Below are 22,680 nucleotides of genomic sequence, written 5' to 3' on the forward strand. Positions count from 1 at the left end.
TTGAAAGTGGGTGAACTAGGATTGAAACACTGCATAATTCCTAACATAGTATCTATCACTAAATCTCTCTGTTCTTTCCTTAATAAGAGAGAGAAAAAGAAAAACATTGATTCATTTGTTCATGATGCCAAAATCCAAAAATTACCAGCTTTTTGAATTTCAGGAGTCACAGAGAGCATAAAGGCTGAGATGTTTAAAAACTATCAAGGATATAGGATTAAGTATATAATTTAGGAAAAGTGCATAACACTGAGGAAATCAAATGGCTAGAGGATGTTTGGGTACCTTTGTTAGTCACATGATAGCAGTTTTATTGTTGTTTAAAGTCTAGAAGTTATTTTGATCACAGGCATATACGTTATATCATTTAATGATAAAAAGTAGCAAAACCCAGAAGAAAATCAGGTGCTTCCACCACTTCTCTGTCTGCCTTTAGCTAAATCACTCCCAGCCTCTGTGTTTTGGTTTCCTCATGAGCAGCATGATGTTCTTTTTTTTTTTAAATTAATTAATTAATTTATTTATTTTTGGCTGTGTTGGGTCTTCGTTTCTGTGCGAGGGCTTTCTCTAGTTGTGGCAAGCGGGGGCCACTCTTCATCGCGGTGCGTGGGCCTCTCACTATCGCGGCCTCTCTTGTTGTGGAGCACAGGCTCCAGACGCGCAAGCTCAGTAGTTGTGGCTCACGGGCCTAGTTGCTCCGCGGCATGTGGGATCTTCCCAGACCAGGGCTCGAACCCCTGTCCCCTGCATTAGCAGGCAGATTCTCAACCACTGCGCCACCAGGGAAACCCCCAGCATGATGTTCTTAATATTCCTTTCCAGTTCAGCATGCTATAATTCCATGAAAGTCAATTTGAAATAAAATGAAAGTCAATTTGAAATAAGATGAGCAACTGAACAGCAAAAAACAGGGGAGAGAGAACAGGAGCCACATTGAGGAAAACTTGTGTCCTTATCCAATGTAGTGTGTTTTCTAAAATTCCAGGATGACTTGCTGATTTTCATAATTATAGTAAAACTTGTCAAATGGATAAAAAAGGATTGGTAATGTTGTGATACTGTAGCCATAAATAATAAGGGTTTCACACTTACTGTGATTTCCATTTGAAATGACCTTATAGAAAATGGCTTGCCTTCCTTCACCCTAAATTACAGTACATTCTTCCACTGCACAAAGGATATATTTTTAAAGTTGAAACTCCCTTTGGGTGATTGAACTGCAATGCATCTGTAAGATTCAGAGACTGCCACAAGGAATGCTGTCACCGAGAGGGGAAGATTAATAGCGGTAATAGCAGTTTAGACTTGACCCTCTAATAATCTGAGATCTCAATGGAATACCTATCTCAAAATTACTTTTCCTAAGATGTATTTACAGAGAGGAACTAGGGCAGTGAGTAGAAGTTTCATACTCTAACAAAGAAGTCTGGAATTTAAATTTATTTAAAATTGAGGGATGCAAGTATATATTACACCATGTACCTTTTCATTTGAATCACATGTTTAAAAGTAGTAGACAGATTATAGTATTATAGAAACTTCTAAACAGTGTAGTATTTTATCAGACTTTTATTTTGAGAGTCTATAAAAAATAGTCTTATCACAGCAGCCTCTAGTAACATGAATAGTGAGAAAAAGCCAAGGAACATCTCTGTCCAAAAAAAAAAAAGATTTTTTAGGCCTTTTGGATGCACCATATGTCACTGCTGAATCTGTAGCTTTCAAAACGTTCACGGGCAAGGTATAAATAAATACGGCTTATTCATTCCAGCAACGGGATTTTTTTTATTTGTAGTAAAACATTTTGTGTGGATCCTCAAGCTCCAGATTTGATCCTCGGTTATAGACATTCGTTATTGACTGGAAAGCTTTCCTCCAAATATCAAACAAGTTCCCGTAAAATTTTAGTCAATATATTTTGGGGAAGCAAATGAATATTCTGCAGCCTGCTGCTACTTTTGGAACTGTCTTGCTTTTCAGAGCATTGTCACTGTAGGACTGAAACATATGTGAAAATTCTTACTGTGGGACCTAACTCTCCTCCCTGTTTGTTACTTCTGTTTTTCAGACTGCCTTAGGATAGCTCACCGCTGAAGGAAGACGCACACAGAACTGTTACCAGCTTGACTTCAAGGTAACAGACAAAACACTTGCTTTCACAATCTCTCTGACGTTTGATAGGGTACAGAAATAAGAGTAAGGGTGTGGAAAAGAGGAAAGTTTAGTCTATCATGTGTTTTTGGATCACATTCGGAAATGGCAAAGAAATGGTGACTATCTTTAAGCATTTTCACAATCAGATTAAGACTAAAGGAGCTTTTATTACCCTTGATTATATTCATAAGCATCTGATGATTAGAACACATGCAAAAATCATACCTTTAAATTGTATAAGTTAGATGGCTTAGAATATGCTTTGAATACTTTATAAAATTGGTGAAAAAAATCTGCAGAAAGTAATACTGCCATTTCCTATGTGTTGGTAACTATAGCTATTTAAAAAATCTGTTTGGGGGAATAAATAAAAGAAGTTTTACAGATAAATAAAATAAAAGCATACTGAATTATTTGTATGGAGAGAAGCATTTTGGAATGTAGATGGTGGCAAGATTTATGTACTCTATAAAGCAATGATTTTATTAGAGTTGGAACTGAAAGTGAGTGACATTCAGCCTTTGTCATTTGGGATCTCACATCTATTTTGACTATTAAATGCCCGGAAAGAGACCTAAAAGTCTCTACCACCATAATAGTCTAGAACTCTATAAAAAGTGTAAGTTTAAAAAAAAATGTCTATACTAACTGGTTTCTCTATTGTGGGCATCATTTTCTTTTTTGGCTTCTTTATCTGTAATCCCTATTTGTTTACATTATTATATACATATAAGCACTATTATATGAAATACGTTTACAAACAGTTATAACAATATGCACACATACACACATTTTATGTTCACTTGGAATCTGGCAGTATGTTGACATGTTGTGTAAATTGTTAGCAGTTTATTAGCTATGATATTTATACTTTACATATAATTAAAGGAAAAATAAGAAATTTCCAAATTTCTCTGTAAAATTTTAACCAATTATTTGCAATGCTTGTAAAAGAAAGGATAACATTATAATTCATCTTATTATTAACTTCTATTTCCAAAATTAATCTTAAAATGTAAATCTTAAAATGTTAGATTCAACCATTTTATTTAAGGGACTCTCTAAATAGTAGTTTCTTAGATATGATCTTCAGAATAATCTTAGGAAACAATACATGTGAGTCTTTTCCCTTAAGCTCCCCATATATTGAAACTGTAATGGAGCATCCGCTGTGTATGAATAGCACTCATTTCATGAATAGCTTTGACAGGGAACTCTACTCAATATTCTGTAATAACCTATATGGGAAAAGAATCTGAAAAAAATGGATATATGTATATGTATAACTGAATCACTTTGCTGTACACCTGAAACTAACACAACATTGCAAATCAACTATACTCCAATATAAAATTAAATTAAATTAAATTGAAAAAATAAAATAAAAAGTGCTTTGACACACTCAAAGCAGTTAACCAACAATCCCTAATCAAGACACCACATGGAGAAGAAGAGAGGTAAAACCCATTATTCTAAATGCACTAGAACTTTGTCCCAACTTGTATAAATGCAAATCCTTGAAAAGGAGGATAACAACCCATGAATAAAATGGTTATTTCAGAGATTGACTTAGAGGAGAAATGCTTCTAATGGTAACAGCAAAGCAAAGGGAATAACTAAACAGATAAACTAAACATTTTCAAGCAACATTTTCATTTTCAAGGAACTCATTTCTCCATGCACCCCCTCATTTCATTTCTTTTGTTTTGCCTCACTTGCAGTGTTTACCGGGCAAGAATCTGGGGAGACAAAAGTTGCTGCTTGCTTCTAAAAGTCTGTCTTGTATAAGCCTTTGGATTTCTCAATTATGTTTTCCTCTCACCTCCCCCCGCACTTAAATACTCTTTTAAAGTGAACAAAATATATCCCATGCCCCTGAGTTTACAGATCATTTTATTTAGAGGTAATTATCTAAGGGATCGTCTCTTTCTACATATTCTAAGTTTTAATTTGATTCAAATTATATGATATATGTTTACATACTTGAAAAATATTGGTTTTTTCCTCTCAGCTCATATTTCTTGTAGAAGCCTCCACTGAGATACTTTAACTGTATTCTTCAGTCTCATAGAAATCATTAAAAAATTTAAATAAATAGATTTTATATTTGTTGTAAATTTGTGGTTGAGAATTTCTACTCTCAGAAATAGATTATATTACATACCAAATAAAATATATTTCAGAATTTAGTTTTAGTAAAATCTTTATCTTTCTTGAAGACATGATAAGTTACCTCTTTTGTGATACAAATCTATCTAGTTTGCTGTGTTCTTATTTTTTGCATAGAATACCAGGATATTCAGATGATGCTTTGTAAATTAGGATATCAATTTCTTTCTTTTAGCATTGGCTCTTATTTTCTACGTCCCTTTTCATATTTTTATTGCTTATATTCTTGAATAAAACTTCTCAAGAACAAATAATTGGCAAATTATTTATGCTAATATGTATGGGGTAAAAAATCAACTTTAACCTATAGTGATATACCTCTAGTATTATTATAACTCTGATTTCCCAATTTTGAAAATGCTTATTTTCCATATTTCTTCAAATTAAAATGCTGTACATAATATTATCATGTTGTTTGAATATTTGTCAACTATAGTAAACATACATATTTTAATGTTTAATATCTGTGCCCGTTTGAGTAAAATTTTGTTTCAATAACGTTGAGCTAGCATGTTCTGAATCTGTTTTTAGAGTTATTTTCTGCTCTTTTCAATCTTTTTCAGAAAATGAAATTTCTAACTATGCTAATACACATTTAATGTAAGAAATGAATAGCAATAGTTAGGCTTTCCTTTAACAGCTGTGGGAGACTGGGCGCTCTGTCTATGATCCAATGGTTTAATTAATGAACATTTCCTTTTGTTTGTCCCTATTTCCCCTTGCAGCCTTTGAGAGGCAAGAGGAAATTCTAATAGGATTATAATTTGATATGGAGAGCACACGGTATTTATATATAAATTAAGAATACAAATTACTTATATGTAAAGAATCACTTATATGTAAATAGAACACAGGTTTTGCTGCAAAGCAACACAGGGTATAGTAGCAGGGGTAAAATACACGGATCACAATAGTACTCACTTTAAGGATGTTAGCAGAAAAAAGTGTTAACAATTTGGTCTCTAGAGACAGATGGTCCAGGCTTGGATCCCATCCCTGCCAATTTCAAGCTGGGTGCTATTGGGCTAGTTATGTGACCTTTCTGATCTTCACTTTTCTTACTGTAAATAAACAGAATGTTAGTACTTTCTTCTTAGGGTCTATGCAAATATTAAATGAGAAAATCTTTTTAACATGCTTAGCCCTTTCCTATTATTATTATGAGAGAGAAAATAAGAGTCACTTAAAGTGACACAGGCAGAGGACCAAAATTATTATTAAATGTTGAGGGATTCAAGAGGCAGTAATTGAACTGAGCCATAGAGTTTTTAATTTTTGACAGATGCTGATGGTGGCTCTGGGCAGTATGCTCAAGGGCTTGGAGGCAGGAGAACTGGCAGTCAAGATAGCGGTTTACTTGGACTATGGGAGTCATCTGAGGAAATACTGAGAAATGGGGCTGAAAACATAAAGATCAGAGTGTGGAAGACCTTATCCGTCACTCTGTCTCAAAGACTACTTAATAGTGGCTATCTCTTAGATGTTGGGCTATTTTCTCTGCAGAATTTTAAGCAGGTTGCTATTTGATTTCCAGTCATATAAACTTTACAATATTAAGCAGACTTAAAGTGCTACTAAATGTTATGGGTCTTATACACAAACATTAAGAAATTATTACATTAATATCCTCTAGGCACACACACACACACACACATTTAGTTAGTAGCATTGTTTAGCAAATACTGCAAATGAAAATGATATTATGAAGACAATAGACTGTATAACTAATTTTGTGATGGGCAGGATGAGTCTATTGAATACTCAGAATAATGACTGAGTAGGTCATGACAAGCTTAGGCCTTATTTTGCCTAAAAGGCCTTATTGTTGATTTGCCCTTTTCTGTCTACACACACTACAAACAGCAGTAAAGATATATTAATACCATAATGTAGACAATGTTCCTCTGTACTATTCAAGTCCACATAGTAAGAGAGACAACAGAGTAAAGAGCTATCAACCAGCAATTGATTCTGTCAGCTATAATTTCTACAGGGGATAAGAACATCCTAATTTGTATGTATCTGCCTAAGTATCAAGTTTCCGATGGTTTAAGTCTAAACAACTCACTTCAATAAACCTCTATGGAGTGTCTATTCTACACTAGTTACTATGCAAGGCTCTGGTGGAGAGAACAAGGATGCCAAAGTGACAAAAGCTATGGTCTAGCCTTCCATGAACCCATCCATTTCATACAAGGCAGACTATGGTAAGTGTTAAGAATAAAACCAGTGGATTCAGGAGGGAGGCTTAATCCTCAGGGAAGAGATGGGTCATGGAGTTACAGAGGGAGTGAAATATAAGTTGGAACTTGAAGGATGGTTAGGATTTTGATAGCTTAAAATGTTTTCCATATAGAGAATATTTTGAGAAATGACTTAATTTGAAAGATCTTCCAGGTAGAAGAAAATGAGTAAGAAAAGAGCTAAAACTGGAGAAGTTCAAGTGTATTCAGGAAACAGAGCTAAGGTGGTCCTTTTGATTAAAATTCCATTGTTATATATTATATCATTTAAGCCTCACAACAACATGCAAAGTGATTATTTGTCTCCATCACTCTAAAATTGGTAAAATGGCATGCCCTGGGTAAGACAGCAAAATATTTGGACCTAACTGTATCTGTCTTCTAAGTCTATGCTGTTACCAGTACCATAGAATGCCTGGATGGGATAAAGGGAGCAGTGTGGGAAATGGTCAAAATTCAGAAGAAGGTATCCAGCCTGAGTGTGAGAGCTCTCCCCTGGCGTACATAATGGACAGGACTGGTCTTGGGGAAGAATGGGGATTCTGGAAGCTGACTGTTGGGGTGCATTCTTGCCACACCTCTTGCTCTTGTGTGAGTTTTGGCAACTGATTTAACCTCCCTAACCCTCATTTTATCTTTTATTGAGGTGATAATATTAATAGCTATCTCAAAGGGCCATTGTGAGAGTTAAATGAGATAAGAAATGTAAAATGCTTAGCACAGTGCCTGTAACTTTCTTAGAGATGAATAAATATTACCCATTATTACTCTTATTAAAATTGTGTTATAATTATTATTACAACTCATTTATGTATGGTGTACTAAACCCAGCTTATACTAGGTTTGGTGCTGCCTTAGAAAAGTCAAATGTGGAATGGCCTTAGATGAGGAATTCCAGGACCATCTCCAATTCCAGTGGACATATGCTTGGTCATTTAAGAGCCAAGTTAGGTTACGTGCTAGTTGTAGATCAAGGACTCAGAAGAGTTTTCTCATTAATAGCAGATCATGATTCCTATAACCAATTACACCATATATTTAATTCTTCCTTTTCGTACAGTTCTTATAAGAGTATGGCTCAAGTTAATTATGTAAATATAGTTTGCCTCACCCAACCCCACTAACTGAAAACTCACTAGTGGTATGGACTAGGCTGAATTCACCTTTGTATGCATTGTCATGATTGGTTTATTGTAGACCCTTAATAGGTGTTTGCATAATTTCTCCATGCACTTAGGTGAATGGAAAAATTACAAAATTTTAGAAAATTTCCCAAGGATCTCATCATATTTTCACTTATATAAATTTCTTTATTCTCCATTAATAATTATAAAGATCTTTGTAAAATAGTAATACTGTTTCCTGAGCTTTTGCTGGGGCAGTTTTTATTCTTAAGGATGGAGTACTCTTAAAGACCTTCTCATTTCAGCCTACAACAATAATGAAGTTGAGGTCTTAGTTCAAAAACAATAGCTTGAGTTGGGCGACTTTTCAAGTGCTGGGGACTTAAGTGTGTCCCTCACGTCTCAGCTGAATAACAGAGAGATTCTCCAGCTTCAATGACCCTTTTATCTAATACAGGAAAAATGCCAGAATAGGTCATTTTTTGACAGAAAACTAACAGCACAGAGAAAAAGTGAGAATAGAGCATTGTGAGTGGAAAGAAACATTTCAGAATATGGATTTATTATTCTTGCTTTTTGTGTGAAAAGACTGAATTTTTTCATTAAGGATAATTTGTAGAGCAGTTATAAGTTTACAGCAAATTGAGGGGATGGTACAGAGATTTTCCACCCTACACATGCATAGTGTCCCTCATTATCAACTTCCCCATCAGAGTGGTACATTTGTTACAACTGTTGAACCTACACTGACATTTCATAATTACCCAAAGTCCACAATGTATATTTATAGTTCATTCTTGGTGCTGTATATTTTAGGTATTTGGACAAATGGATAATAATATGTATCCATCATTATGTTATCATACAGAGTATTTTCATTGCCCCCAAAATTCTCTGTGTTCTGCCTATTCATCCTTTCACCAACTCATCAGTCCTTGGCCACCACTGATCTTTTTATTGTCCCCATAGTTTTGCTTTTCCCAGAATGTCAAATAATTGAAATAATATAGTATGTAGCCTTCTCATATTGGCTTCTTTAACTTAGTAATATGCAGTTAAGCTTCCTCCATGTCTTTTCATGGCTTAATAGCTCATTTCTTTTTAGCACTGAATAACATTTCCTTGTCTGGATGCACCACAGTTTATTTACCTATCCACCTACTAAAGGACATCTTGAATGCTTTCAAGATTTAGCAGTTATGAACAAAGCTGATAAAAACATTCATGTGCAGGTTTCTGTGTGGACATAAGTTTTAAACTCCTTTAGGTAAATACCAAGGAACACAATTGCTGAATTATGGTAAAAGTATGTTTTGTTTTATAAGAACCTACCAAACTCTCTTCCACAGTGGCTGTACTATTTTACATTCCCAATAGCAATGAATGAGAGTTCCTGTTAGCACGAATCCTTGCCAGCATTTGGTGTCGTCAGTGTTCCAAATTTTAGCTATTCTAATAGGTGTGCAACAGTATCTCGTTGTTTTAATTTGCGTCTCCCAGATGATATATGATATGGAGCATTTTTTACATATGCTTATTTGCCAACTGCATATCTTTTTTGGTGGGGTGTCTGTTAAGGTCTTCAGCCCATTTTTTAATCCAGTTGTTTGTTTTCTTGTTGTTGACTTGGTTTTTTTTTTTTAATCTTTCTTTAAAAATTATTTATTTATTTAATTTATTTATTTTTAGCTGCATTGGGTCTTCATTGCTGCGCACAGGATTTCTCTAGTTGTGGCAAGTGGGGGCTACTCTTCATTGCGGTGCGTGGGCTTCTCATTGCGGTGGCTTCTCTGGTTGTGGAGCACAGGCTCTAGCTGCACGGGCTTCAGTAGTTGTAGCACACGGACTCAGTAGTTGTGGCTCGTGGGTTCTAGAGTGCATGCTCAATAGTTGTGGCACACGGGCTTAGTTGCTCCATGGCATGTGGGATCTTCCCGGACCAGGGCTTGAACACGTGTCCCTGCATTGGCAGGAGGATTCTTAACCACTGCGCCACCAGGGAAGTCCCTTGTTGTTGAGTTTTAAGAATTCTTTTTATATTTTGAATGTCAGTTCTTTGTCAAGAGTGTCTTTTGCAAATATTCTCTCTCAAATATTCTCTCAAGTCTATGGCTTGTCTTCCCATTTTCTTGACATTTGTCTTTTGTAAAACAGAAGTTTTTGAGTGTAATAAAGTCCAGCTTATAAATTTTTTCTTTTATGCACTTTGCCTTTGGTATTGTGTCTAAAAATTTATCATCATACAAGATCATATAGATTTTCTCCTGTGTTATCTTCTAGGAGTTTTATAGCTTTATGATTTACATGTAAGCCTGTGATCCATTTTGAGTTAATCTTTGTAAAGGATGTAAGGTCTGTGTCTAGATTCATTGTTTTTGCATGTGTATGTTCAGTTGTTCCAACACCATTTATTGAAGAGACTATCTTTGCTCCTGTATACTGTCTTTAGTCCTTTGTTAAATATCAGTTGACCATATTTACATGGGTCTATTTCTGAGTTCTCTATTCTGTTCCATGGATATATTTGCCAGTTCTTTCACAAATCCCACACTCTCTTGATTACTGTAGATTTATAGTAAGTCTTAAAGTCAGGTTGCCTCAGTCTTCCAACTTTGTTTTTCTCCTTCAATATTGTATTAGCTACTCTAGGTTTTTTGCCTCTCAGTATAAACTTCATAATGTTTTTTGATATCCACAGAATACCTTGCTGTGATTTTGATTGGGATTACATTGAATCTATAGATCAAGTTGGAAAAAACTGACATCATGACAATATTGTGTCTTCCTGTCCATGAACATGGAATATCTCTTCATTTATCTTGTTCTTCTTTGATTTCATTCATCAGATTTTTGTAGTTTTCCTCATTTAGATCTTGTCCCTTCTGAATGGAGATGCTACATACTGGTCTCCAAATATAAAGCCAACTTCACTTAGATAAATCTTGTGTAACTAAAAAAGCCAGAACCAACTCGAAGCCATATTTGAAGAGGCGTATAATTATTGTGCCTAAATGACTATTCCATCCACTGCTTCTTTCTTAGTCCTTGAACATGAATGCAAATAAAACCATCATAGAGAGAAATAAATTTGGGGCAATTGATCAAGTACTACCTATTGATGCTCAGTTCTACCCAATTAACATACCTGTGCTCTGTAGAGGCAGAGAACATTGCTGTGTCTGAAGTTTAAAGCTGCAACTTTTGGGTGTGCCTGAGAATCAAAATAAAACCATCCAAATTATCTCAGTCATCAGAGTCTTGAAGTTTGTATATATCATGACTATTTTGAGGTAAGCCTTACAAAAAATTAGTTTTAGTCAACTTAAGCCAAGTCTGCTGAGGTAAAAGCTAGTCTAGTCTGTATCAAGTAAGATGGGAAAGTTCACATACAAGTCAACAGTAAATTTTTGTTGTGTCTTCATGTGACATTCAACTGTTAAAAGGCAACCACTAAATTGTAAAGAGCATCAGTAAGTTGTAGACACTACCAATCACCTAAGTTGTCAAATATAAGTACATGGGTCATCTTACTAAGTCTTAAGGGTCAATACATGCACTGAGGTCATACTGGGATTCTTAAGCACTGCTGGTTGGTTCACAAGAGCTGGTCCCATTTCCCACATTCCTAACACTTGCACAGATTTTTGTTTTAGCTTGCGTTTTAGGAAGCTATTAAATGATATTCCTCTTTCCATCCTGAGTTCAGAATCAACTGAGCAAGAAGGCAAAGCAATTAAGCAGACGTAAATGAAATGACTAGATTTACTACTGATAAAAAATAGACTGGAAAATGTGACATTAAATCTGTGAAAAACACTCCCCAGAATTGTACATACTCATAACCCTCTAATCTTTCCCATTGGAGAACTTGCATTTTCTCTAAGTCTAATATTGCTAAACTTAGAACATGGAAGAGCAGAGAATGCATCTGTTCCGTTAACATACTGGCTCCTCAAAAAGAATATCCAGAACAAAGCCAATGCTCAGTTATTTCTCGTGGAATATGACCTTGAAGTACAAACAGGAGCAAAAGGAGAGAGAAGTTGATTGATTTTGCTGCAGTCTTGCAGTGAGATCATTCAAGAGTTCTTGACTGAGATATTTGTACTCTCCAGGTTTCAGCCCTACCCAAGACCTTGGTATTCTATTTTCCCCCAAATTTGGCAATATCTGAAAAATATTTTTATGTTACCCAGAGTTGATTGAATTACTTGCAACAAAATAAACCTATCCGTATGTTTTGTTTGTTTGTTTATCTATGTTTTGTTTCTGTTTATCTTTTTAATTCACTTGGTATGTCTTTAGTGAATGCTGTGAATTGAGGTTCTGATTCATATTTTTCAAGTAACTAAACATTTTTCTCAGCACTACTTATTAAATACTTCTCATTTATGCCACAATAATTTTTCTTATATTATAAAATATTTTACAGGGATAGACTACTGATAACTATCCTTAGAATTTGGTGTTATGATGTTGTACTCCAGCAAACTTGAAGACATGGAAGTAAGTTTGGTCTCTGAGAATCAAACAGAAACTATACTATCTAATGAATCTGACTGTAGGTCCATGAAAATATAAAGCCATCTGGAAGAGACAAGATTTTTCTCAGATCAGCAGAATGTATATAATCTTCTTTAATATATTAAGTATATCTAAATAAAAAGTGTGATTCAGAAGGAGTCTTTCTTAGTCACAGAATCTAGAAAAATCAGTCTTTGAAGCAAACGTAACCAATTTCTATCCAAATACTGTTCAGAGACTAGGAAACTTTGGTCATTGGACTAAACACACTTCTGCTCTTGAGGGTGAAGCTGTATTTTTTTCTGGGGAGGTACATACACAGCTGTGGCTAACAGAGTTGATGCCAAAACTTTCAAATATTTCTAATCCCTTGCGAGAATAAACCAATAATGAGATAGTCCAAGTTCAGTGTACCAAGCTGATGTTGTTCTGATTCCCTGCTCATTAACATAAATTCTGAATAGAATATGCCCCTGGTATGTCTACACTCAGAAATTCCGTTGATCAGAAGGATTTTGACTACTGTCATTTCTTGATACAGTGATTTCTTCTCATAAATAAAATGATTTCTTTCTGGGATTTGTCTTTCTATAGAGCTTGACTATACAGCTTGAAAATAATATTTTTTTTCTGTCAAGGAATGACAACCAACCACCAAATCAACCAGCCAACAAACAAACTCAACCTACTGAGAATAAAACAAAAAGTGGTAAGTCAATAATTTGAAAAAAAATAGGATATCATGGAACCTCTGCATAACATTGCAAACTAATGATTCAACTGCAAAGCTGATAAGTGGGTAAAGATGTTATCTCCAGAGGTCATTTTTGAAAATTATTATTTTCAAATAATAACATTGTTTTATTCACAAAAATGCTATTGAATGTAAAAATATGCCAGTATACCTTTTCTCTATATTAAATACTATATTATTGAGACTAAGTTATGCGAAGGTTAAAAACAAACTAAAAAATTTCAGTGTTTTAATGTAATCTGATGTGAGTCAGATATTCCAAGAAAAGCAAATTTCACGTCAATATCACTAAGGAATGTAAACATTAAAATCCTCAATAAAATATTGGAAATTTGAATCCAGTAAATAATTTAAAAGCATAAAACATTGTGACCATATGTAATTTATGCCAGAAATGTAACATTGATATAACACTAGATAATCAAACAATGCAATTCAACATAGTAACTGAGCAAAGAAGAATAATTGTATAATAACCTCAATAAATGAAGACAAAAATAAGGAAGAGAAGCAAAGTAGTCAAATCTCAGAAAATAGAAGGCCTTACCTTATTTTTTTATATTTTCATGATCAACTAAGAGCCTGAGAGCCACAGAGCCAGAAAAACTATTCTTACCCATCCTTCTCTATGAAAGTTCAAGAAATTTATTTGATTTAAATACAAGCAGCAAATAACAGTTACCATGTTCAGGGAAACTATACAGGAGCTGAACCAGAGAACTTGCTAGCGTAACAATCTTTTCCCCTGATACAATAATCTAGTGATTACCTTGAACATATACCATGAAATTCTAGATCTGTTATTATAATGAAGAATTAAATGGTTGTAAATGTCAATGCTAACATTTGCTATTACTGTCCTTAGTGTATACATATTTTTCATCTTAAAAGATTCCAGTATGCACTTTCAGATATGCTGATGTACCTGAATTAGAAAGAAGAATCCATATTAATAGTATTTAAAGTTAGACTTCATTTTTATTCTTGGAAACATAGCCAACTTTATAACATGTTTTGACAGTAACTATGGAGTTTGATGTGCCCTTAAATACCTTTCTTACAGGATGGTCATTTTATTTATCTTCTACTAGAATATCTAAATTCACCATTTAAAGACCATTTCACAGGTAATGAAAGTTAGAGTTGAGAGGTATTTTGAAAACTATTATCTTGTCTATTCCTCTAATTTCTCTAACTGGGATCATTGGATAGCCTTTTCTGAATAATAGTCATGAAATCCCAGTAGGATATAACACTGATCTCTGAGTTGGTTGAAGCTTGGCTGAGCCAGTTCTGCTTAACACTGTGTCAGGTATCCTGGATCTGCTTATCCATTGCCAGTAGGTCAGCAGAGCAACTCAGCTTCCTGCGTCTAATTTGACCAATAGGCTAACTGGACATGTTCTCACAACAAGGGCAGAAGCAGGAAAGGTCAAGCAAAACCAAACATGTCTCTTAAGGCCTATGCTCATAAATAGCATGTTTTTGCATCTATCCATACTCTCTTGGCCAAAGCAAGACATGTGGCCAAGGCAACAGTCAAGGGGCACAGCGAGGCTATGGCATGGACGTGGATGCATGCAGGCATGAGAAATGGGGCCAATAATTTATTCTGGGAAAATGAAAAAGTCACTCTCCCAATAGCACAGGGAGTATAGTGATTAGAGTAATATATTTTTCTAAATGGTCTTTTAAAAATGCATGTCTCTAGGAATGCCTTAAGGAGAGGTATTACTTAAAGAGCATAAGCTTAGGTGGCTCATAACATTACACAGTATATTTTTTGCTCCATTTATTTAAATTTCCTGGCCTTGGATGTCTAGGTTCAAGTCCTAACTCTCCTAACTAGTTACCTCTATGGTTTAGGACAAGGGTTCTCAAACTTTATTATACATCAGAGTCATCTGACAGGCTTAAGACACAAATTGCTAAGCTTTCCTCCCAGTGTCTGATTCAATAGGATTGGGTTGGGGCTTATGCTGATGGACCAGGTACCACACCTTGAGAAATACTGATATAAGAAATCCAAAAAGTGGATCACTAATAAATATGATAGCTGGTTTCTGTTTTAGGAGACCCCAGGATTCCTTTCTCTTTATTTTCATGGCTTTCAATTTTGAAGGTAAATGGCTCTCCTAACCCTGTTCTATGTGCTCCATCTTCTATTCACAGACATCAATAAATCTGAGAGGATTTTGTACTTCAGCTGAATATCAAATAAACTTGTTTGCCTCATCAGCTAACTGAGGAAATTTAAGAGAAAGAATCTGCCTCCATATTAATTATAAATTTTCAGTATTTAAATCCATCAATCTAAATGTGATTCAATTCAGCAAATAAAAATTGAGTTCTCACTCTAAGATTCTCAGCTAAATGTTCTTGGAAAAACAGGGAAGGTTAAGAAAAGGACACTACTAATATTTATATTTATTAGTGCATTCCCTAAAGTAGCAGACATTGACTACCATAAACTATTGAAGTACAAAGCCAAGAGGAAATTATTCATTTCTTGAGGTACATCTGGGGCGTGACAGAGGGTGAGCGGTTGAGCACAATCATTTTTGAAAGGGAGGGAATAAATGCAGAATGAATAGTATGGAAATGGCAGTGATAGGAATCGATTCACATCTTGTTATTAATGTTGCTCAGAAAAACAAAAACAGAGCCCAAGTTTACATAGGGCCCAACTCCCCTCTGAATTCAGAGTGTCTTTAAAAAATATGTTCCATTTAATCTTCTTTGCATAACATAACTAAATCTAATATTCAGGGACTGTAAAAGAAACAAATACTAATCCAACGTACAAATGGATAAATCAGGTCATTGAAATACTGTTCTCAAGGTCACAGACCAACTCAGCAAGAGAGATGGGACTAAGATAATTGATTTGTGACTTTCTATCATTCTTAGACTCATTGCTGAGCAAAATTTGTCATCTTTGTCCTTTAGTGAAAAATGAAGATTATTTAAAATATTAATGCCAAAAGATTTATTAATTAATCATGCTAATGAATAGAAGCTGCATTAGAAAGGGTGCACTTTTTTTTTTTGCTGTAGCATTATTGCTATTCATAAAAGTAATGATTGTGCTTGTTTTAGTTTTGCTTCTATGCTCTGATTTATTCCTAGTGCACAAATTTTCATAACACTCATAGATAAATGCTAAAAGTAATAATTTACATTTATAAGGCAAAACCATTCGTAGAAAAAAATGATGTTTTCAGATTACATGGAGATGGTAAACTTTCTGTACTCCAATCTTGGAATAAAAAAGTAAAGAGGTACAAAGTTTTTTATTGAAAGAAAATATGTAAAACTTAAAAGATTAGAGGCTGAAGAGGCATTAAAGATATTTTAACTCAATAATATTAATTTACAAATGAGAATAATAAAAGCCTAAAAAGGAAAAAAATGACTCACCCAAGATCACATAGTCAATTCGTATTTTATTTGGGACTCATATCAGAGGCCTCTGCATGAATTAAATTTCACAAAATAATACTTAATACTTTCTATGTTTCCGGACGACTAAAGGATGCAAATATCAAGAAAACATTGTTTACTCTAGAACATATTCTCCAGTAGGCAAGTTAAGACACGTACACAAGTGACATTTTTGTTACAAAAAATTACACTGTTTTCTTTGGATGAAACACAAATGATATTCATTTGCTGGGCATGGATGTGAAGAGAACAAGGAAATCATGGGGCGGGGAAGACTTTTGAGATGCCCTAAAAGTGCATCAGATTTTGGGAAAACATGTTAAGAGAAAGCATGAGCAAAATCACAGAAACAAAACTTTGGGCATGTATTGAGAAAACAAATATGTTCATATGACTTGTGTATAAAGGAGTAATAGAAGATAGGCTTTAAAATAAAACAGAAGAGAGATCGTAACAAGCAGATGGAAGAGTTTGGCTTTTATCAAGTCATATCTTGCATCTCTCCCTATCTCCAATTACCATGCTATGCTTTGGAAATTGGGCTCAAGAAATCTCAATTAATTATTCAATCAACTCATCTGTTCTTTCTTTAAATTTTCATTTCATATTCAAAACTATTTACTATCTGTCATTTGATAAGCATTTTGTGAAATGCATTAGGTTAGGTGATGAGAATTCAAAGAAGTATAGAAGATGGTTCTTTTCTTTAAGGAATCTTACAGTTAAGCAAGATGCACAAATATGTAAACACATAGCTAAAATACAATTTAACAAAAGCTAAGATATAAGTCTTTATAGGCTGCTGAGAAACTATTTTTTTTCTGGGAGGCTTCCTAGAGAAAGGTACATGCTTGAAGAAGGAAGAGAAGTTTCCGGTTGAATAAAGGGGAGGAAGAACATTCCAACACAGCACTTATAAAAGACGTGTGCTAGATGCTGAGTGAAGTCAGGATATACTATTATGATGATCACAAGTATTTAAATCTATTAGAGAAGTTCTAGGAATGTTAGGTCTGCCCTTATCCAGAAAGACTCCTTTTTCCTCTTAAGGTCCCTGAAGAAAAGAAATACACAAAGGAAACAAAGGCAGTAAATACAGGCTTTCTTATTAGCTAGGCCTTTGATCTCACACCGCAGCAGTCTATTAAACTCTCCTTTATCACACAGCATGGTTTCTTTATCTGACATAGAGATTGAAACAGTTTTCTTCCCCTTAAGTTCAAACCAGAATTTTAAAATTTATCCCCTCAATGAGACAAGAAACCATCCCTGCTTTCACTCGGGAAACAGAAGTAGTGAACTATATAGAGGGCTTAATGGGAACCATGTGCGCATGGCTTAGCACTGAATTGGCCAATAAAGCCTGCTCCTGGGCTTTTCAGGCAAGGCAGTTAGCTTCAAGCCTGGCTGGGTACCAAGGAGGAAGAGAAACCCATCAGAAGAGAGGGAGCCTGGTTTGCTAGGGGCCCAGGGTTCTTAGTGTAGCTACACAAGAGGTAGGAACTGAAAAACAATACAGCTGATAATCATCTCTGGATTTGATCTGTTCTACATTTATTCTGCAATGATCAGATTTGTACTCCAGAAAAGAAGTTTAGGTGCCAAAGTTTTAAAAGTATTGGTAAGTAACAGCTCTTTCTATAAGGAATATTTCAAGTTTTCCACAATGTCAGAATATGAACACTTTTGTCAAGGGGGGTTTCTACATCTCGTACCAAGACAGAGTGCTGCAGGCTGGTGTCTCAAGGTATCATTAGCCTCTTACAACCCCGTGAGTGTATGGGAAAATCCTGAATAAATTGGTATGGGGCCATCACACCACAGCTAATTTAGTGCATTACAAAAATTAAACTGCTGCAAAACCCATCAGCATTTACTATAAATACGACTTTGTAGAAAGCCTTAAAATATTTTTGGCTATTCTTTGTTTGCCCCAGCTTTATTTATACTTTATTGAAGTATAAATGACCAATAAAATTGTAAGATATTTAAAGTGTACAATGTGATGGTACATATACATATGTATTGTGAAAGGATTTTCCCCAAGTTAATTAACACATCCATCACCTCACATATTTACCTTTTGTGCGTGTGTGTGAGAACATTTAGGTTCTACTCTCTTAGCAAATTTCAATTATACAATACACTGTTATCAACTAGAGTCAGCATGATATAGGTTAGATCCTCAGATTTTATTCATCTTATGACTGAAAGTTTGTCCTTTGACCAATGCCAACTAGGGAGTGTCACTCACCACCCGGTTCTACCAGAATTGAGTTATCAGCCACCGCAGTCGCTGATCTACTGTACAACCTGGAGAAAAATGGGGGCAGAGATCAGGAAGGAAGTGCTCTGTACTCTGGGAAAATGGACAGAACAGGCTCTCAGGGAGTTAGATATTTTCAGGAGATTTTTTATGAACCCAGATTCTTGTATCTTTCCCATATTTAGAAAAGCACAAAACCATTAACTAAAATATCTGTTCCTCATGACTAGCAGCAACTTTCAACCAAGATGTGTGCTTGATTGCACGTACCCAATCCATGAGCATGGAACATCTTTTCACATATTTGTGTCTTTTTCATTTTCTTTTCATCAATGTTTTATAGTAGTGTACAGATCTTTCATCTCCTTGATTAAATTTATTCCTAAGTATTTTATTCTTTTTAATTCAATTGTAAACAGTAGGTGGGTTTGTTTTACTAATTTCTCCTCCTGACAATTCACTATTTATGTATAGGAAAGCAAATAATTTTTGTATATAGATTTTGTATCCTGAAACTTTATTGAATTTGTTTATCCTAACAGTTTTTTGGTGGAGTTTTCAAGATTTTCTATATACAATATTATGTCATCTGCAAACAGAGACAATTCTACTTCTTTTCTTCTGATTTAGATGTTTTTAATTTCTTTTTCTTGTCTAATTTCTTTAAGATGTCCAGTACTATGTGAAATAAAAGTGGCAAGAGTGGGCATCCTTGCCTTATTTCTGATCTTAGAGAGAAAGCTTCTAGCTTTTTACCATTGAGTATTATGTTAGGTATTGGCTTGTCATATATGGCCTTTATTATGTGAGATACGTTTTCTCTATACCTGGTTTGTTAAGAAGTTTGTTTGTTTTTTTTTTTAATCATGAGTGGATGTTGAATTTTGTCAAATACTTTTTCTGCATCTATTGAGATGATCATATGATGTTTATTCTTCTTTTTCTCAATGTGATATATCACATTGATTGATTTGTGGATGTTGAACCATCATTGCATCCCTGGCATAAATCATGAATATCTAAATCATGGTGTCTGATCCTTTTAATGTGTTGTTGAATTCAGTTTGTTAATATTTTCTTAAGGATTTTTGCATCTATGCTCATCAGGAATACTGACCTGTAACTTTCTTTGCTTGTAGTGTCCTTATCTGGCTTTGGGATCAAGGTAATGCTGGCCTCATAAAATGAGCTTGAAAGTATTACCTTCTCTTCCATTTTTTGGAAGCATTTAAGAAGGAGTCATATTAATTCTTCTATGAATGCTTGGTAGAATTCACCAGTGAAGCCATCTAGTCCTAGATTTGTGTTTATTGGGAGGTTTTTGATTACTGATTCAATCTCCTTACTAGTAATTGGTCTATTCAGATTTTCTATTTCTCCATGATTCAATCTTGCCTACATGTTTTGATGTGGTTACTGTCTCATTCTTGTTATATGTAGGATTTTCTCAGCTAATTTCTTGTTTTCTTTCAGAGGAAATTTTTTATGTGTGGCTATACAATCAGTATATCCTTGGGAGGAGAAAAATTCAGGAGACTCTTATGTTGTCATCTTGGTTGACTCCATCTGAGAGCTTTTTAAATTTAATAGAACATAATTTGATTTGTTCTTACTACTTAGCTGAATGTTTTCAGTTTGAGTGAGTTTGAAAATTAGAATAAACATTTACTTCTTAGTCGGTGTCAGTGAAAAACTAAATGCCCTATTTTTTTTTGCCAATTATAAGAGATCAATAGAGTCTATTCTTAGGGCCAATTTTATTTCAGTTCATTGAGAATTCCTGCCAACCTAAAGGAGAATTATAGATTTACTTCCTATTAAAAAGAAACATGTAATGGGAATTCTGAATTGTAAGCTTTGCTTACCATTTCTGCTTTAGCAGCGGCACTTCCTGGATTAGATTTATTGTTTACATGGGAATTTTATTGAGATATTTTCATACTTTTTAGAACATATAGACTGGTTTAGCTCTAATTCTAAGTATTTGGGATGTTTATCAATTCACCTTATCACCTACTTTTAATTATTTGTTTTTTATTGATATTTAATTCTCATATGTAATATTCACTTTTTTTTTTAAAAAAAAAAGCAAGGGCAGAATGGAGGAAACTCGTATGAATAATTTGGTTGTGTGAGACTTGTTTTGGAATGTTTCTGTAGTTTGTAATCAATGTTATATAATGCAAGCTCCTGTTTCATAATGTTGGAACTACTTCAGTAGGACAATGTGCTTTGAGTTTTCAACTAACTGGTCCTCAAAGTGGAAGAATAGCTGAAAGATTCCCATTGAAGTATTCCATTGTAATATGCAATAAAATATTCAAATACTTATTAATCTTTGATCTGTTGATTATCTTATATCCCATCAAATCTCATTCTTCTCCACAAAACATTTCACTTTGATCCTGAATAATTAAGATTTCAAGATTTTTTTTTGTTTTTTCCAATTAAGACAGTACATCTTTGAAATCTACGTAAGTAAAATTCAGGCTGTTACAGAGTGAATATCCTTCTGTTAGCACAGAGGTGTACAGGAATCTTGTAAAAGCTAATTAAGAGAAGACTATAAACTAGGAAGATACTTTTGTAATTTTGTCTTTGAATTAGAATAGAAATGAGGCTTAGATGTTTAGATACTACAATTTATTTCAATATGTTTAATATCCATCATTTCTCTCCACATATCCTTCTTCTCTTTGTCCCATCTCCCACATGATTTTAATTGAATACATATCTGTGTGTATACATGTATATGTATGCATTGCTTCAGTAGTAGCAATAACTACAGTTCAAGTCCTGAGTCTGGGATTGTAACAAACATTCACACTGTTATATATCTTGAAACACCAGGATTCTCATATTTTGGAAACAAATCTCAGTGCTATCACTTTGATAAATTAAATGAAGATGTTACAATTTTGTGACCTTGCAGAGGTCAGTTGGTCCCTCTGGTACCTGTTACTTCATCTATAAAATTAGAAAATATAAAGGATTCTAAACAAGATAAAGATCTAGCTTTTTCTTTACGAAAAATCTATCAACAAATGATCCTTTTTACTCTTAGTGATACTGAGCAGGAAAATCTGTTACTTAATAATCATTTTCAGGCTGGCATGAGTCCAAGGTAATTTTGAAAATCATCAGGGTATTTGAAAATCATCAGGAATTTCATTGAAATTCAAGTCATTTACTTTGGATTATGGATTATAATGTACACAAAAAAGAATGAATATAGCAAGCTTATGTGCGGATGAACTCTAACTTTTGAATTACTTTAGAGAAAAATCTTAAATCTCATGGCAATAATTAATATAGATTACATCTGTGATACAAATATTGTCTGCTTATTTAAATCAACTTTAAAAAAAGTCTATAATGCAAAAGTTTGCTTCCATGACTCCAAAAATCTGACTGAATGTCTTGCATGGATCGATCTTCCCTTACCTTCTTTAAATAGATTTACTACACTTATAGGAAAAATAAATTTTGCCATTTTACTCTATGGAAAAACATAGTCAATGAGGACCCTCATTTAAATGCTGATAAAACTAAAACACATTGGAAAAAAATACCTAAACTCTTTCAGTAATAAAAATTAGAAAAATTATTAATAAATAACACTTTGGCACAAGTACAGTTATTAAAATGATCTCTACAGAAATAAATAAGAACATTTATTTGCTAGATTGCTAAGATATTGATAATGGAGTGTAAGAAAATGTCTTACCTTTATAATGTCATAAATTCATACATTTTGTTCACTTTAGTTTTTCTTTTATTTTCTATACACCTGGAAACCTATAATTCAAAGGAGAGGTTACACTACACATTGCATTCTCTAAACTTCTATATGTATTAGTCAAAGTCAACTTTATGTAATCATGATAAATAATTTTAAGAAATTAAAACAAAAAAAAATAGAAATTAAAACTAAAAGGTAATTACATTGATCTGATAAAGGGAATCTTAAAAATATCATACAGCAGGCATCATATCAATGAT

At 34.0% G+C, this 22,680-nt stretch overlaps 1 long non-coding RNA gene across 1 annotated transcript in view; it reads left to right on the forward strand.

The window, feature by feature from the left end:
• Positions 1-869: 869 nt before the first annotated feature.
• The window catches only part of LOC309629405, a 65,614-nt gene continuing 43,803 nt past the window's right edge, over positions 870-22,680 (forward strand). The window contains exon 1 of the long non-coding RNA XR_014245059.1: positions 870-2,134. This is a non-coding gene — a long non-coding RNA (uncharacterized lncRNA). The remainder of the gene's footprint in view (positions 2,135-22,680) is intronic.

This window comes from Balaenoptera borealis, assembly GCF_965194805.1.
Source record: "Balaenoptera borealis genome assembly, chromosome: 5".
In the NCBI taxonomy this organism is placed as follows: Eukaryota; Metazoa; Chordata; class Mammalia; order Artiodactyla; family Balaenopteridae; genus Balaenoptera; species Balaenoptera borealis.